The sequence below is a fragment of the Phyllostomus hastatus genome, unplaced genomic scaffold, assembly GCF_019186645.2.
Source record: "Phyllostomus hastatus isolate PE091 unplaced genomic scaffold, TTU_PhHast_1.1 phas_scaffold_78, whole genome shotgun sequence".
In the NCBI taxonomy this organism is placed as follows: Eukaryota; Metazoa; Chordata; class Mammalia; order Chiroptera; family Phyllostomidae; genus Phyllostomus; species Phyllostomus hastatus.
Window position 1 is genome coordinate 39,963,484 of NW_025334041.1, and position 19,776 is coordinate 39,983,259.

Below are 19,776 nucleotides of genomic sequence, written 5' to 3' on the forward strand. Positions count from 1 at the left end.
GATGTGAGAGGAATCACACACCCTGCATTTGTCAAGATGTTAAAGATGGCCCTAATCTCTGTAATTCTCTTACAAATACAGTGCTGCCTTGATTGTACTACTTTGCATTGAAAGCAGCTTCCACTAGAATTTTTCTATCCTGATGGTCCTTAATCCATGATCAGGTAGTTAACATGGAGAGTTTTGCCAGTTATTAAATATGCACATCTTACTGTGCATGCTTGGGCTAGGTAAATAAGCACAGGTAGAGTCACTGGTTTGACTGTGAGACAGACTCAGACCAAGACTCCACTTGTCATTGTACTTCAGTAAGCCTCATTCTAATCTGTATCAGTGGCATTTTACACAACCAGGGATTAGCCTCAGTGAAGAGCCTCTTTGTAGAGGTAATAATCTTCCAAAATGTCTGTGTTTTCATCTCTGGTGTAGACTTCTACCACCACCTCCCTCCATTAAAAGAAGATAGAAAAAGATTCAGGGTATAACTGGTGGACACGTTGAAGTTGTTTTCCAAGTATTTATGACCAAATTTTCTTTGATGTGTTAAGCCTGCTTCTGGCACCTATGACTAGGAGTTTATTGTTAAAATTAAACTCAAAGAACTGAGTTCCAATCTATCATGTTCATTCATTATCTCAAGCCTAGAGAAGACAGTCAACCAAGAGCTTTCAATAATGTTTTGGAGAAGACATTGAGGGTTTGGTTTCAGACCACCACACTAATGTGGATATCACAATAAAGAAACTCACAGTCTTTGTTTCTGGTAGAGGGTCTCGTCTTCAATCTGTAAAAACTACAACATCTGTGAAGAGCAATAAAGCAAAGCACAATAAAATGAGGTATGCCTGTATCTGCTAGTTTTTCCAGGAAGATAGTAGGACAAAGCTGAGCCACTTGTGCAAAGTTGATCCATCCAACATTCCTTAAGTTTTCACACTCCTTTCTTTAGCGTGCCAGAAAATGTTGTCAGCTCATTTACAGTATTTCACCATGGAGTTCAGTTTTCATTTGGTTAATGAACCAAGCCATTGTTAACTCCTCTCCCAAATGCTTGAGCTAACATATAAATTCATCCCAGGTGGGATTCTTAAATTCAACTAAAATCAATCTTGTATTTTATCCTCTTTTTTCTTATACTCTTGTAAATAATTTCTACCTATGTTGCTGAAACTCCTGACTATGAAAATAGGCATGATCCTTTGTTAAAGCTGCCTCATGCTTAGAGTGGATTTTTCACTTTTATATCTGGGCTACGCTGAGATATAAATCATTCTATCGGCCTACTTTCCATTCTGATGGAAACTTTTTGTGAATGACAACTAAGAGAATCTGTAATTCCTTGTTATTAGTAAAGTTATTTAAGAGTTTTTGTAGATGGGGAGGCGTGCTCTCTGGGGGATTGGGTGGAGAAAGAGGCAGTTCCATCTTCCAGGTAATGTGGAGAAGGATCTGAGTGTTCAGTGCTTGCTATGTTGTCTCTGTCTTGTCTGTGCCCAAAGGTCTCCGTAGCACATCTCAGGTTGCTATTCCTGTTAACTCTTTATCTTTCTCCCAGAAGAAGAGACTGAAGATATTGTATATTTAACTGGAATTGAAATTCCATAATGCTAGCAATCAGGCCTTGGGCTGGATCCGTGGCCAAGTCTTTCCTGTGACTAAATAAGATAATTCTTTTGCAACTGCCCAAAAGCCAGTTGATTTTCCACCCATGCTCTGGGCCTTCAGTTTATCTCTCTATTTTCAAGCTTTCAGCTTATTCAGAAACAGCTAGCTCATCCCTCAGTTTTTATAAGCATCACCATCACCATGGCAACTAAGAGCTTCACTACTACAAGATTTGCAAATGCCTTGCCCACCACTAGCATTTCATCTCATGCCAGCACCAGTCATAATTTGAGTAATCCTGATACTAATGCAGCCACAAATCCAATCAAGGGTCTATTTGGGGCTGCCAATACTTGGTAAAAATTAAAGTATCAAAATTTTCCAGGCATAAAACAACACATTGGAAAGGGTATTTCAACAGTTTAACATAAGAACTATTCATGTAGGTGTAAACCGAGTAAAGAGGAGCAATAAGGATGAAAAATCACCTAGAAAGAATCATTGATGAGAAGTCCTTAAAATCCCTAGGTTTGATAGACAAATGTAGGGACTATTAAGAGAAACTTGAGAACTGTCTCTGTGTTATACAAGCTGCTTAACAGTAACTGTGGCCAGGGGAGTGGACCACAGCTATGACTCAGGTGGGTAGTTGAGAAAAAAAATCAGAACTTGCTCCTTTCAGATTTCCTACTGATAACTTCCAATGTCCAAAATCAACCAGAATCCAGAGGACAAGAAAGCCTGGAAGATGCAGTCATAGAGATAATTTTTCTGGGGCACAGGACAGGACAGAAAAGTGTGGGGAACAGATCTGAGTAAGTAAATGAGATGTAACTGGCACCCATCTCTAACCCTCTGATCCTCCCATTAAAATTTGCAACACTCCCTCTGGCACTATTTACACATCCTGGCTTTATTTTTCTTCGTAGCACCTATCTTCTTTAATAAGCAATATAGCTTGCTTATTTATTTTGTTTATTATCTGCCTCTTCTTTCACAGTGAGGTCTTCATAAAGCAGGAATTCCCCAGATTTGTTCATTACTCAATTCCCAGTGCCTAGAGTAGTGCCTGGTACATTCCACAAATGTTTATTGAACAAAATTCTATTTCATGCACAGCTTAAATTGTTCAAGTTTAAGCATTCAAAAATTGTCCAAGAGTCCAAGAATGACTCTGCACATATTCTCTGCTATAATGTTAATACCATTTTATAACTATAAAATGAAGAATGTTTTCACAATATGTTAATACATTTCACAACAATTCTGTGTTCATTGTTTTAACTCTGGTATTTTAAGGCTTATTAAAAGGCTAGTGCTTTAAGGTTATTGGAAAACCTCATGATCATACAGCACAAGCCAAATTAGCAGTTCATATAGTTAAAGTACTGAATATACTGCCTCCCACTTTTACCTAAAATTATTGTATAATTTTAGACAATGAAGAAAGCAAAAAGAAAATAATGCCCATACATTTGATTACTCACACACCTCAACTGACAACTTTTTTCGGTGTGTATTGTGCCATACACTCTACATAAAAACGGGCCATACCATATATGTTCTTAATAATCTTAAATAATTTAAATCTACTTCTTAATTTCATTTTGGTAAAAGACACTGTCCTATATCAATGAACTTTCTTTGTATTAATAGCTGTTAGGTGATCTATTTATATATATTTAGCTTTTAATTTGTATTATTTTTTTAAGATTTTATTTATTTATTTTTAGAGAGGGAAGGGAGGGAGAAAGAGAGAGAGAGAGAAACATCAATGTGCGGTTGCTGGGGGTCATGGCCTGCAACCCAAGCATGTGCCCTGACTGGGAATCAAACCTGCGATGCTGTGGTTCGCAGCCCGCACTCAATCCACTGAGCTACTCCAGCCAGGGCTAATTTGTATTATTTCATATATATTTAATATTTCACATTTAATAAGCACTTATTTTAGGTGTTAGTCCTTAAAAATAAATTTTGTAAATAAGACTAGAGTTAGCATATTTATTTATATATTACTATACAATAGACTATTATTTTAGCTGGATGAATTCCCAGAAGCAAAATTCCTTAATGTGGTCACATTCACAACAGATATAGCAATTTCCTCCCAGAAATTGTGTACCAATTTGCTTATTTCTCTATATACTGGCCAACACTCAATACTATCATTTTTGTTAAAGTTTTACAATCTGATATAAAAAATAGCATGACATACTGTTTTAAATACATTTCTTAGCAGTAATTGCTTGTTTTAAAAAATCTAAGGTTAGAAAAAGTATGTAACAGATTTAGAAGTAGTGGCAACTCAATGTAATTGTGTATCTCTGTTACATAACAGGACACAACTTCAGTTCACTAAAATGTGATGCATACCCATCTCAAAACTTTTATTATCCATGAAGTTTTTAGGGGAAGACACAAAATCAAGTGGAATTCAAGATGTTTCACTATATTATTACTAAAATGTCACATTCATCAAGAACCAAGTCTCATCTTGGAAGCCATCAAGAACACAAATTCACTACAGAGATATTGCAGCTGGCTTTTGGACCATAGCTCCTTCTTCCTTTCAAGCTTTCTCCACCTCCTGAGTTTTTCTTTGTACTTTCTTTGACCCCAATATTCAATTTGAAATTTATGCTCTGAGGTCTAATTTCTCTTGTTTCAATGCATTACTCTATGGTATTTTAACACTCTGGTAACTTATATTCAAAGTTAATCTAACTTTTTCCCCTTACAGTGTTCTAAATGTCAGGCTGTTCGGTTCCTGACCAAATTATAAATCCCTATGTTGCAGATCAATAGGTGGATTGCCTGGACAGGTCTTCATGGAGCTCTATGCACATTGGGCATTTCAATATATTCAGCATGTGCTCATTTCTGAGTTCTAGACAGAGTCTGCTTGTTAGGCTATATCCTTTTGAAAACAAGAATAACACAAAAACGGATTAAAATCCTCTGTTATATTGAAATAACCCCAAAACTTTGAGTCTTTCTTAGCTAATTAATTCCTTAGCTTTCAATATGTGGATTACTATAATCTTCCTTGATCCTGTTTCTTCTTGCAATGGCTACTTTGGGGCCCTTTCATCGACAGCTCTCTGTTCCATCTGTGAGACAACATAGTTTTTCAGTTTGTTTTAGAATGTCATGTGAGTCACTAAATGTGGGGCTGAGAGGTTTTTGTAGCATTCTGATTTTTTTAAGTAGCTGTTTTCTCAGAGTCATTGTTTACCTTGGATCTATAATCACACACAGGACATTATTATTTCAGTAGGACATGAAAAACAATAACAGTGTTGATCAAAAGTGCCTGAGGAAAGACATAATTGCAATTCAGAAAAACAAAACAAAATAAAACATAGCAGATGAACAGATATAATTGGTTATAACTGGAGGTTGAGAGGGCCTTGCAGCTAGAATGACCACAAGAATAGGTGGGTTTTAAATAACATTGTTTTATGTTTTTCCTGAGTTATAAAAGTAACACATGTGTAGCACATTAGAGGGAAAAATTAAATATATAAATATATAAAAAGAAAAATAAAAACTCACACCTAGAAAAACATCTTTTAGCATATGAATAACAAAGCTCAAAAAAACATGCAATGAATTATTTCTTAATTTATATTATTTCATTAGCACTTTATTATATATTAAAATTAATTGATATATAACTTAAAAGCTTTGATACTATTTAAATCATATGGCTTTTTAAATGGTTTTTAATAAATTAAGCTTCTGTAGCTTTACATCTAATTTTTACATCTTTCCAAATATTTCTAGAGAATGCATTTCTCAAAGTGAAATCATTGTGTCAAAAAATATGAACCTTAAAAATACAAACAAAACAAGAATATGAACATTTTATATCTCTTGATAATTTTCTCTGGAAAAGTTGCCAAATTGTTGACAGCAATTATGAGAATGTCTTTTTAAGTCACCACTAGCATTTATATATCTGTTGTAGGTTGAACTGTGTCTCCCAGAAAGATATGGTAAAGTCCTAATCCCAGGCAGCTAAGAGTGGAGCCATGTATGAAATTGGGTCTTCACAGTCCTAATTAATTCAAAAGAGAACATACTGGATTAAGGTGGGCTCTAAATTTAATGACTGACATCTTAATAAGGAGTGGGGAGCTTTGGAGACATAGGGAGACAGAGAAGACCCAGGGAATAAGGCCCTATGAGGACAGAGGCAGGGGTTGAAGTTATGCTGCCACAAATCAAAGAATGCTAGGGACTGTTGGGAGTGACCAGAAGCTAAAAGAGACAAAGGGCATTCTCCCTTAGAGCCATTCAAAGGGTCATGGCCCTTCAGACAACTTGATTTGGAACTTCTGACTTCTTAAGTTGTGAAAAAATAAACTTCTATTGTTTTAAGCCAGTTTGTGATCAATTGTTATAGCTGCCTTAGGAAACATACAGTATCCTCAAAAAAACAAAGTCCATTATTATATAGGCATTTTAAGATGTATGCCATTTATACTAGTGATGAGAAATTATTTTTATTTTGCTTGTGGGAAAATAAATGTTGTATTGCATATCTGCTCTGCATATTGGCCTGAGGGTCTAACAAGTCCATTTTGGCAGACCCCTTGTTTACTGAGTCTTCTTTATGGCAGATGTTTTCAAATGGTGGTCCTCTACTTTTCTTTGTGAGAGACCCACCCTTACCCCCACCCCACCAACTCTCACCACCAAAGAGTTGTGAGAACTCTTGGATTTTTACTTCTAATGGAAGACATCTTTTTGCCACCAAAGCCTTGACACAGGTAAGCTATTCTGGTTCTTAAATTGACACACAGCTGTTTTCATAGACTCTCTTTTTTATTTGTCTTGGGTAGAAAAACCTTGTAAATTCCAGTTTTATTTATAAGTCTTAATTCCATAACTCTACACTGAATTCAGATCTGATACCATGTTTTCTCTTGCTGTTGGTTATTAAAACTCCAGCTCCCTAGATGCTAGATTCTAGATTGGGGCCTAATTCCTCCTCCTGATGAGTGAGCTGGTGAATTTTCCATTTTCCTTTATATTCCTGCTTCATTTCTGACATGAAATAATTCTTCAAGTTGTTTTTGAAGTTTGGCTATGATCATAAAAACATACACAGTATTTAAAGACTATACATTCAGGGATCATTTCTATAGTTTGTTATTTACTATTTCTTAATGCCGCTATAATGTATTTATATTTCAGGTGAGGATGAGAGAGAAGAGCTAGAGGGAAGTAAACTAAAATGAGGTTACTGAGATAAGATAAAAGTTACGAGACTATTATAGTTACTATAGTGAAATGGGAGATATTTACTCAGTCTAGAAGAATTAGTCAAATTAACCAACACTAATGTTTATAAGGTAACCACCCAAATTCAGTAGCATAATGCATAATAGTATTTCTTTCTTATGTCATAAATAAGATGATGGTTTGGTCAAGTGGAGACTCAGGGGCCCAGGTACACGGGTTTCTCCATCTTGTGACCCTGCTGCTTGAACATATGGCCTCCAAGACCACTTTGACATAGAAAACAGAGAACAAATGCACAGGCCTAGAAGAGGCCATTTTAACAGTGAGAAGCCTGCCATATGCTCTGAACTTAATCTGAAGGAAACCTGGAAATACAGTCTTTCCTAGATTCTGAAGACTAGACGTTGCTGTCGTGCTGTGCCACACTTACTGAGATCAGGAAGACCCCAGGAGATGCTAATAAAATGTCCTAGTCGTCATGTTTGTGGTATTCCTGTGATAGGAGTAGTTAAATATAGTAACATTTCTCAAATTCATGTACTGAGAGGGATGTTCATGAATGTGAACTTATGAGTTCACGTGTTTAGGAAAGAAACCCAACCAACAAATGTATCTCATTTTGAATCCAGCCTTATTGTAAGGAAAATTAAGATTGCATAAAAAACATAATTCATCATGCTCTTAATGTAATATATTATAGGTTTATAAAACAATGGATTAGTATAATTTCATTAGTATAATTTCAAGAGAGCTAAATATTACATAATTGCACATTATTGATGAAGTTTGTTCTTCTAAAGCTTTTATTATTGTCTTCAGTTCTCTTCTTTTAAAGTATCTTTCAAATTTATGCACACCTGCTTTTAACCTGAAAGCAAAGCCTCCTGGCCAAGTTTGGCTTCATATCAAAATGCTTACTATCCTTGGCGTTGATACATTTATGTATGCACAATAGGTTTCTATAATTTAACTCTGGATACCAGAAAACACACTGAACCTGAGTTTTCTCTTGTCCTCTTATTACAACCATACTTATTATATCTACATGTGTTCCAATTCCTAGTTAGCACTGCCGTTACTCTGTTAGATTTTCTGTTAGATTCAGTGCTGCTACACTCAAAGCTCACACTTGCATGGACAGTCTGTGTTCTTGTCTTGTAGGGATGAATCTTACACTCTCTACTCTCTGTCCTTTCACTTGCTGACTGAAATACTGTCTTAAAATGAACTGAGATCCCTCCCTGGCTAGGTGACTCAGTTGGTTACAACATAATCTTGTACACCAAAATGTTGTGGGTTCGATTCCTGGTCAAGACACATATGGTGCCTAGGTTGTGATTTCAGTGCCCAGTCTGGGCACATATGGCAGACAACCAGTAGATGTTTCTTTCACATTGATGTCTCTCTCTCTCTTTCTCTCTGCCCCTTCCTCTCTCTCTAAAATCAGTAAAAATATCCTAAGGTGAGAATAAAGAAAATGCACGGATATCTTAATAACATTGCCTTCAGCCAATGTAATATGATTACCTGATGACTCTAGTTGCTGGGCTGCCTTCAGTACAGAAGCCAGACACAATTAAGTCCATGTTAATCACTTCCCTTTGGATCATAGAATTGGGTCTCCTGGTCATCTATCTAGGTCAATGAGGTTCTCTATTTCTTTCCTTCAAACTAGTTTGATACAAAGTTCCATCAAATCTGACACCATATTTCCTTAATCTCTTCCTGGCTGGGTGGGTAAATTCAGAGGTAGGCAAAGGACTAGTGTAACATCTGAATCTGTTCTGGTAATCAAACTTCATTTTCTAATCTAGCTGTACTACAAATAGAAGTAGATTTGTACTTTCATCTAATCCTTGAATCTGTTTAAAATTGGTTCAGAATACATTGGGTATGCTGACCCAGAACCTTGCAAAAAAGACAGGAACCAGCAGCATTTTGGGTCCAATTATGTAGGGAGACAGAAGCTGTTTATTAATACAATGATATGAAACTAATGTTCGGATACTTTGATTTAATACGAAAAGAACATATGCTTTTGCAGTTTGTGCTTTGGTCAACCATTTCCAATGAATCTAATTTTTTCATTAGCACAGAACTCAAACTCAGATAATAAATGGGTGTTGTTTTAAGGTATTAAGTTTGTTAATCCTTTTGGCAGCCAAAGAAAACTAATACAAGGGGGTGAGTGGCAGAGAAAGGGTCATGATACAAGAAAGAAACAGAAAGGTAAAAATAATCTTGTTCCTAATGTTCTAATTCTTAAATGAATAGGGGCAAGGCGTTCATGGTTGCTTTTTAAAACATATTTTATTGATTATATTATTACAGTTGTCCCATTTCCCCCCCTTCATTTCACCTCCACCCTGCACACCCTCTCCCACCCACATTCCCCCCACTTTAGTTCATGTCCATGTGTCATAAGTTCTTTAGCTTCTACATTTCTCATACTATTCTTGCCCTCCCCCTGTCTATTTCTACCTACCATCTGTGCTACTTATTCTCTGTACCTTTTCCCCCTCTCTCCTCCTCCCACTCCCCTGTTGCTAACCCTCCATGCGATCTCCATTTCTGTGGTTCTGTTCCTGTTCTATTTCTTTGCTTAGTTTGCTTTTGTTTTACCCAGTTTTGCCTGGTTTATCTGCACTCAAATGTGGGACCACCCGGTCAGCCAGCCACTTTGTGCACAGTGCCTTGCACAATTGCTGCCTCTGGGTCTGCCTGTTGCCACCCTGCACCCAGGGTCCGCCAGCCGCTGCCTGCATGCCCAGGATCTGCCCACTGCCATCTTGGGTGCCCAGGGCCACCGCTTTTTGTGCGGCAACCCCTCTTTGCCCTGCCGTCCGACTCTAGCTCTCCTACCGGTCTAGATGAATGTGTCTATTTTAACTCCTTGGTTGTCGGACTTCCATACAGTTCAGTTTTCTGTCAGTTCTGGTTGTTATTTTATTTCTAAATTGTTGTTGTCTTTATTTTGGTTGTGTGAGGAGGCACAGTGTGTCTACCTACACCTCCATCTTGGCCGGAAGTAGTCCCATGGTTGCTTTTTAACTGTGTTTTATAACACACATAAAACACTTTATACTTTTTTATCTTGTATGCATCTCATATTACATAAAATAGTTTAAAACTCTTATGATATTTTAAGTGTGGTTTTGTGACAAAAGCAAATTGAGTTGCTAATTTTTTCCATTGAAACTTTCTTTTCTTGAAAAAGACACACACTGCACAGTGTATTTTCAGGTATGAAATTCTCTTTGAGGCCTTTTGTTTCTTGTCCATTCCACACATTAAAAACACTAAAAATTTTTTCCCCATTATGTTAATAAAATTAAAAAACCCTCAGGTTATGAAATCTTTGCTTTACTTTCTGCCCTTTAAATTGTTCACTTTATACGAACTGTGGTATTAAAAGAAAAGAGAGGCCATTTTTCACACTTATTTATTGAGCACCTACAGTGTCCCTGGCTCTCTGCATTTGGTGGCAACTCCAAAGAAGTGAAGCTCCTGTCCGTGTCTGTTTAATGGTCTGTAATTGCAACTGAAGTGTGTATTTAATTTATGCAATTGGACATTGCATTAGTTTCTTAGGGTTGCCATAATAAATTAACATAAAGTGAGTGGCTTACAACAACAGAATTTTTTTTCTCACAGTTTTGGAGACCAGGAGTCTGAAGTTGTGGAGTCGGAAGAGCCAAGTTCCCACCAGAGGCTCTAGGGGGATAATCTTTCCGTGCCTCCTCCTGGATGCTGCTGGTATTCCTTGGCTTGTGGCTGCACAATTCTAATTTCCAGCTCTTCATTAGGCTTTTCTACTTCTCCTGGTATATCTTTCCTATGTGTGTTTCTTATAAAGACACTTGTCACTGGATTCCTTATAGAAATCATTATTCTAGGAAGCCCTTCTCTACCAGGGGCTTGACCAAAAATGTATCTTCTGGGGAAGAGACTCGCCAAATATCTAAATTGTAAAGAGTAGTTGGAATCTGGACTGTATGGAGAAGATGTTTTGATATACCTGTTGCCTTTATAATCCACATGATATTAAAACTAAATAGTTGTTCATACCATGGGGGGATTATGAGAAAGAATTATAAGATTGAAAATGTAAAAAACAAACAACCTCTAATTAGCAATCATACCATTATTAACCTCATATTGCTAATATCTATTATATATATGTGTGTGTGTGTTACATAAATATATACACACACACTATACTGATTTAGAAGCCAACATTAAATCCTTATGATAATCTTTTTTGCAAAAGTGTACAATAACCCAATGGGCTGCAGAGGATGATGGTTTGTTAACTCTACACATACCTTAAAACTTTCATAAGCTCATGTAATCTAACAATCATGGCCTTACACAGAACTTAGAGCACTTCTGTTTAATTTATTTGCAAAATTTTCTTAAAATATTATTCCTGCCCTGACTGGCATAGCTCAGTGGATTGAGCACTGGCTTCGAACCAAAGCATCACAGGTTTGATTCCCAGTCAGGGTACATGCCTGGGTTGCAGGCCATGACCCCCAGCAACCGCACATTGATATTTCTCTCTCTCTCTCTTTCTCCCTCTCTTCCCTCTCTAAAAATAAATAAATAAAATCTTTAAAAAATATATTATTCCTAATCTGAATTTTTTAAAATCTATAATATATTAAATATTTGCCCTGGCCAGTATGGCTCAGTTCTTGGAGCGTCATCCCATAACCAAAAGGCTTTGGGTTCAATTTCTGGTCATGGTACACACCTAAGCTGTGGGTTTGATTTTTAGTTGAGGCATGTATGGGAGACAACCTCTCAATGTTTCTCTCTCACATTGATGTTTCTCTCTCTCTTCCTCCTTCCTCCCTCTCTGAAAGCAATGGGAAAAAACATACTAGCGTAAGAATAAAAAAAATTAAAGAATATATTAAATATTTTCTCTCTGTATTGAGAGCTGCATAAAATTTAGAAAATACACCTCACCTATTCTAAAAGAAAAAAAAAAACAGAAAATAGCTTTTTGTCTAACATCACTAATTACAGTGTTTTCTTCAAGACCCAAATGGACCTAAATGTTCTTGTGGCATAAAAGTTATAGAAAGGCCAAAAAACAGAAAATCTGCAACTCTGTGTGTTTGTGTGTGTGTGTGTGTATGAGAAAGAGAGAGAGACTTGATGGACACAAAAGAATACTGGTGAGAAGATGAGTTCTGTTTGTTAAATTCTTCTTCTTATAGTTTATAAATAAAATGACTTGTAGATTGGTGTACATGCACTAACATTTTCTTCTTCCAAGAAGGGAACAAACATTTCTTGAGTGAGTTCCCCAAAATGTTTATGGTTCCCATACAATAAAGACATTTGAATTTCATTTTAAAATATGCATGTGACAAATACAAAATGAATTTTTTCTTTGCCAGTTTCCTTCTATTACAAGAGCACATTCTGATTTTAGCAGCTACTCCAAAGGGTGATACATATCAGGAGATTTGTGCACAAAAAGTTGAAAAATAGCATGCAACTTAATGAAATAAATTTTAATGTAAAATAAAGTATAATATAAAGTAAAATACAATACAAAATTAAATGCAAAAAGATTGGAGTACAGTTTGAAACATCTGATGTTTTTTTAGTATGCTCAGTTTTGACTAGCCTCTCAGGCAAACTGAAAGAGTTGTTCTATTATTCAGAGTATAGACCATGAGAAGCACCCATGGTAAAGGAGAATAACTCTGAGTTCAGAAGTTTGGGTCAGGTGTCTGTTTCCATACTGCATCATTCGTGCTCATGTCACCATGATGAATGCAATGTAACTGAATACTAATTCTGTCTAAATCCAGCTGGAAGGAGTATGTGATCTTGTCACAAAGCTACTTATTTTTTCAGCCCACTACTTGACAGCATGACAAAAGTCAAAGGTTATCACTAATAGTGAGTAACATCCTATAATAATTTCATGTGGGCTAAGGAGGGGCCTTTCTGTTTGAAAAAAAATGTATCACAAAACTAAAACTCCAAGCACTTTTTCCTGCAGACCTAATCTGGACATATTTTATTTCCTTTCATGAATCATTAGCATTAACTTAAAATTAGAGAAAATTATCTATGGATGGTATACTATTTACCATAAACTAAGAATGTAAGGTCAAAAAAAAGACAACCCTCTGTGGTTTCTTAATATACTCTTGCATATAAATTAAACCATATGCAAATAATCATTTAAGTAGAAAAATGCCATGAATGTTCTCCATGAGTGTCAATGCTCTTTAATGTAACTTATAAAAATAATATTGTTCAACTTAACCTTTCCCTTTTTCACAGGAGACTGCTTTTTAATATTCTGATTATCCAAATTAGATGACAGCTCAGAATAAGTGATGAGATTAAACAAATGGATTTTTATTTTTAAATTTCAGCTTTCATGAATTAGATGTTTGTCCCTGTTGCTTGTCTTAATCACTAAATGCCACCACCACTACCACTGATGATAATAATAATAATAATAATAATAATAAATATAATATCTCAAGTGTAATAAAGGAGGTTTTGTTTGCTTTGTTTTGAGCAAGCTTAACAAGCTCCAGGTTTTCTAAGATACATATGCAGTATGCTAAGTTAGTTTTAAAAAGATACTATGATTTATGGCTTCTTGTGTTTACACTGGAACTATGTTTAATTACCAGTATCTGGTTGTCAGAAAATCATATATTTGTAAAAGATAAAAACAAAAATTTAGCCTTTTTTAACATTTGTAAGTGCATGCTTACTTAAAATACATCAGTCACCAAAGTCACTTTAAAAAGTGACTTTGAAGTACAATACCTCCTTATCATAAAAAATTCTTTGGGAGTCAGACATTCACCCTTCACCACAATGACTTAACAATGACTCATATGAAAAGTTTACTGAGATCAAGAGCAATCTTATTCTGGTAAATATAATGGAAATATAACCAATAAGGGAAATAGCCAAAATTAGGTCTAAATGGGACAAATATGTGTATTTTTTATTGTTTAATGTGGACAAGTACTATTCTTTTCTAAAATAATTTTTTATTGTTCAATTACAGTTGTCCCCATTTCCCCCCATTACTCTCCCCTGCCCTACTCACTCCCCACCTCCCACCTTCAATCCTCTCCCCCCTTTGTCCATGTCCGTGGGTCCTTCATACATGTTACTTGACTTGACCCTTCCCCTTCTTTCCCACGTTATTTCTCCCCCCACCCCTCTGGTTACTGTTAGTTTGTTCTTTGTTTCCATGTCTCCGTTTCTATTTTTTGTAATCTTGGGATACATTTATTCATTTTGAAATGATTTAAAAACTGCCTCCTAGCAATTATGTAGGATCTGGTTAGATTAAATGAAATTCAATGTTGTTCATGCATTTTGTCTTTCATTCTCATAGACCACATTTGTTACTTAGCTTTTCCACAAGGGTAGATTGGCACAAGTTTGGAAAAATATTCACATTTTTATAGTAATGGAAATATTTTCATTACTCTGTTATAACTTTATGCTAAAATTGCCTTATTCCTTGAAGTCTTATCAACATATAAATATACTCACCCAAGTAGATTAGAACTATGAGCCACAAAAGATATTGTTCATACTAATATTTACTGAAAAAATACTTTATCCATATATAATGTACTTTATTTGCATAAAAATTATTTTTATTTGTTTATATGGGGAGGGATGAACCTATTTACTGTTAGGAAGGAGCTGTGGAAGCAGGCATTTTACTCCCCATTTAATGAACTCAGTGCATTTGGCATCACTGAAGCCACAGGCGTGCAGCCTAGGCACCTGCCTACACACATGACAAGCTTTTCAGAGACTAGCAAAACTATTTAGAGTATGGGAAAGTATAGTTCCTTCATTGCTTCTTAGTTATTTTTTATTACAAATTTTATATGCAAAAGTGAATGGAATAATAAAGTAAAACCCATGAATACATAGTCTAATTTCAATAATATGTCTAATCTTGTTTCATCCATTTCCCTCCAGCTTACTTTATGTAAAATCGAGGCTTTCTATTATTTCACCTGTACATACATTAATAAATCTTTAAAAGACAAATACTCTTTAAAAAACATAAGCACAATATAATTATGACAACTAAAATGAATAATAATTTATCTGATTAACTTTCAAATAATTAAGTTCTAACCCTGTAGAGTGTTCTTTTCTAGGCTGTACATGTTTATATTACCATTGATTCAGGTTCTATGCTAATTTATTTATTTGGAATAAAATTTTAGTCATCTAAACAGTACTTTTTGATAGATATATATCTCTTATTTTTTTCAGATTGAGACCTACATGAAATAGACTTCCTAAGGTCGTAACAGAACTAGTTCAATTATTGACATTTTAGTCCAGTACTTATAGTCTTCCTTATTGAGGTCCATATAATTAATTTGAGGGGAAACAAATATAAAAAGTGGAATTATACTCAAATAAATATACCACTTTTTTCCTAAAATTTCATATTCATTTAATTATCCAAATTCCTCCCTCCCTCCCTTCCTTTCTTCCTCCTTTCTTTTTTTTCCTTTTTTTTCTTTTGTTTTGATAGTAAACATAATTAAATTTTGCCTATCAATTTAGAAATGTTTATTTACTTAATAAATTTACTAGGAACTTCTATTTTTACTTTTTGTCAAAGTTTATGCATAACTTGGCATGTAATTGTAGAGATAAATAACTGCTTTTTATCTTACTAAAATAGTTCTGAGAAAAAATGTTAGATGATTAATATTTAAAATATATTTTGATATATAATTCTACATTTTCAATTTAAAAATAGGTTCCATAATTGAGGTTGATTTCTACATGAAAATGAAATGCAAGGCTTAATAGTTTCTGGAACCCAAAATAATAGGAACTATAAAAATATCAGGGGAAGCACTAAAATCAATGACTTGGCATATATAGAATGCATGCTGGCTTAAGCAAAAGAAACTCACTTAAAAATATATTGGTTTGAACTAAATTGTGATTAAAGCTTGTTTGAAGGTTTATATGTGGTTGTGAGCATTCCTAAAATAGTGACTTCAACTGGTCTATATATTTTTACATCATGATTCCCTTTGTTCTAAGGCATCAAGCTAAGTATTGATAAAATTAATTACCTTTCTGAAATAATTCCTGCAAATGGATCTCTTACTTCAGTATTAGGGAAATCTCCTATGTGGGAAACATTCTGCCAAGCTTGGCAAGGGATATAAAGATGAAGAAAGCCCTGTATTCTCAAGGGGAGAGATTAAAAATAAAATAGTATTCAAGAGAATACGTGTTTTATGGGGTATATCTGTAAAGCATTGAGTGTGTTCAAGAGAAGGGAAGCTATAGCAACAAGTTGGAAATAAATCGGGATACATTTGTGAACAGGATTTTTTATTAATTATTTTTGTGAAACCCTTGCTTCTCCAGCTAACCAAGCTGAAAACCTTGAAGGCATTTTAAATTTCTGTGTGTTATCTTTCCCTTCCAATAACAGATTATTTCTACAGATTCTACCCTGGGACCATTCCTTTCTTCATTCAGAATTGGCACAATGTTGGGACCTTAGCTCATTTCTCAATTTTCAATTTCTCTTTGCTGAATCTAACAAGGCTACCAGGTTGATCTTCTTACACAACAGTTTTACAATGGTATCAGAATTAATATTTGCAGACAACATGGCTGAGAGGATGATAATTCTCTGAAAAGCATCTAGTACCTCCAGATATGTTATCATGCAGATGTGAGGTTCTCAGATATTACTTGCATCAGAAACACCTGGATGGCTTATTAAAATACACACTGCCTGGTCCTAGATTTTCTGGCCAGTATGTATGGGGTCAAGACTATGAGTCTGCATTTCTAAGAATTTCACAGATACTATTTGGCTGATAGTCTCCAAATCTTATTTGGAGAACCATTGGTCTATAAGACTATTATTAGCATGGAGAGTGGAAGAAGCACAACTGTGAGATGATCTGGGTGCACTTTCAGATGTTGCATTTGCTAGACCTATGAGACTGTAGAATCTAGGTGGTCTCTAGATTGCATTTATCATAGTGAGCTGGCTCACACTAGCTTACAAGAACCAATTTTATGAATCTCTTCTAAACTCTGGGTTCAGTGACACCATTGAAGATAGAAACCAGCCGTGATGGGAGTATTAACATCATAAAAATGGCCAATTTTTCCAAATCAGTTTTTTTTAGAGAACTAATTGTGAAGTAATTACCAGCTTACCATTCATTAGATCTGTATTAATTTTCATAACATTTTGGATGCTATAATAATCTTGAAACTTCTTATTCCCTTTTGATTAATTTTTTTTCCTGAACAGCAGATGGATCTTTCTCAGTCTATATTATAAAAACTATTATAAATGTAGAACTTTGATCATTAGATTCTACATATGAGTGAAGTCATATGATATTTATATTTGTCTTTTTCTGATTGGCTCATATCATTTACCAAATGTCCTCCAGGTCCATCCATACTTTCACAAAGGGAAAACTTTCTTTTCTTTTTTTTTCTTTTTTTTTTTTTACAGCTGAATAGTATCCCATTGTGTAAATATCCCATAGTTGTTTTATCCACTCATCTACTGATGGACACTTGGGTATCTTCCACATCTTGGTGATTATAAATAACACTATAATTAACATAGTAGTGCTTATGTTCTTTCAAATTAGTGTTTGGGTTCCTTCAGATATATTCCCAGAAGTGGGATCACTGGTTAAAAAGGCAAATCCATTTTTAATTTTTTGAGGTCACAGTAGCTGCACAGTCTGCATTCCCACCAACAGCAAATGAAGGTCTTCCTTTCTCCACATCTTTGCCAGCACTTCTTATTTGTTGATTTATTGATGGTAGCCATTCTGCCAGGTTGTGATACTATTTCATTGTGCTTTTAATTTGAATTTCTCTGATAATTAGTGACACTGAGCACCTTTTCATGTCTATTGGTCATCTGTATGACCTCTTTGGAGAAGTATCTATTCAGGTCCTTTGTCTATTTTTTAATTAGGTTGTTTGATTTTTGGATGTTGAGCTTTATAAGATTTTTATACATTGTGGATATTAACCTCTTATCAGATGTATTGGTGAATATATTCTCCCATTCTATGGGTTGTCTTTTTGTTGTTTTCCTTTGCTATGCAAAAATTTTTGTTTGATGTAGTCCCATTTGTTTATTTTTTCTTTTATTCCTCTTGCCTGAGTAGTTGTCTGATAAAATATTGCTATGAGCTATGTCTGAGTATTGCTGCCTATGTTCTCTTCTACAGTTTTTATGATTTTGGGTCTAACATTTAAGTTTTTAATCCACTTTGAATTTAATCTTGTGTGTGGTGTAAGAGATGATCTAGGTTTATTTTTCTTCATGTATCTGTCCAATATTCCCAACACTATTTAATGAATAAACTATCTTTAGCCCATTGTATGTGCTTGCTTCCTTTGTCAAATATTAATGAACTATAAAACAAAAGAGACAGATTCATAGATAGAGAGGGAGATGACAGCTAAGGTAGGGGGGTAAGGTAGAGGGTAGAGGGATTGAGCACAAAGGAAAAAGGACTCATGGACATGGACCACAGGGTGGTGATTGTGGGGAGCTGTGGGGGTGTAAGAGGACTAAATGATAATGGAAAAAATACAATAAAATTATTCAAAAATAAAATCAATAAACATTAAAAATTCAAAAAAGTGATAAAATATAAAATATTATATGTAAAAAAATGTAGCACTTGGAGAACTCATTTGTATAGGAGCAAAGATATTAATGACCACATTGGTTTAAACTGATTCCAAATTCATGGCAACTTTTACATGATGATACATAAATGCAAGAAAATTTGAATCAAACATAGACTACATTTCTGGGTGGTTTGAACACTGTATGTCTTTAAAGACCAGATCCCAGGTTGTCTTCCTTCAAACTTTGTACTTTCTCCAAAGTAAATATCATCCAACGGCATTTATTAACTCACTTTGTTTGACAATGACTCCCAAACTTGTATTTGTTCTATAAAAAACTATTGAGCTTTGGACCCACCAACTCATAACTTGCTTGATATTTCCATTTGGGTGATATAAAAGTATTTTTAATTCAAAATGTACAAAAAATAATTTATCATTTTTACCCCAAATTTGGTCCTTTTCTTCAACATTTTACCTCCTCACAATATTTCATATTTTATCTTCTCTTACCTGGACTACAGGCATACCTCAAAGATATCACTGGTTTGGTTTTGGGCTACCCCAATAAAACCAACTTCACAACAAAGCAACTCGCACTTTTACTGTTGCTTTCCAGTACATATAAAAGTTATGTTTACACTATTCTGTAGTGTGCAGTAGCATTATGTCTTAAGAAAATTTTGCAATGGATATACATACCTTAATTAAAAATATTTTAATGCTAAAAATACTGACCATTATCTGAGCCTTGTGCAAGTCATAATCTTTTTGCTGGTAGAGGTTCTCACCTCAATGTTGATGGCTGCTGACTTATCAGGTTAGTGGTCGCTAAAGGTTGGGGTAGTTATGGCAATTTCTTAAAATTGAAATGAAATTTATTGCACCAATGAATCTTCCCTTCACAAATAATTTCTCTAGTAAATTATTTGATACTGTTTGATATTGTTACTCACAATGGACTTCTTTCAATATTAGAGTCAATCCTCTCAAATCCTGCTTTTGCTTTATCAACTGAGTTTATGTAATATTCCAAGTCCTTTGTTGTTTTTTTCAACAATCTTCCGAATATCTTCACTGTGAGTATTTTCTGTCTCAAAACAAACATTTGTTTTTTTGCTCATTCACAAGAAACAACTTTTTTCTCTGTTAAAAGTTTTATTGTGAGATTGCTCTAATTCAGTCACATCATACTCCACTTCTAATTCTAGTGCTCTTTTTATTTCCACCATA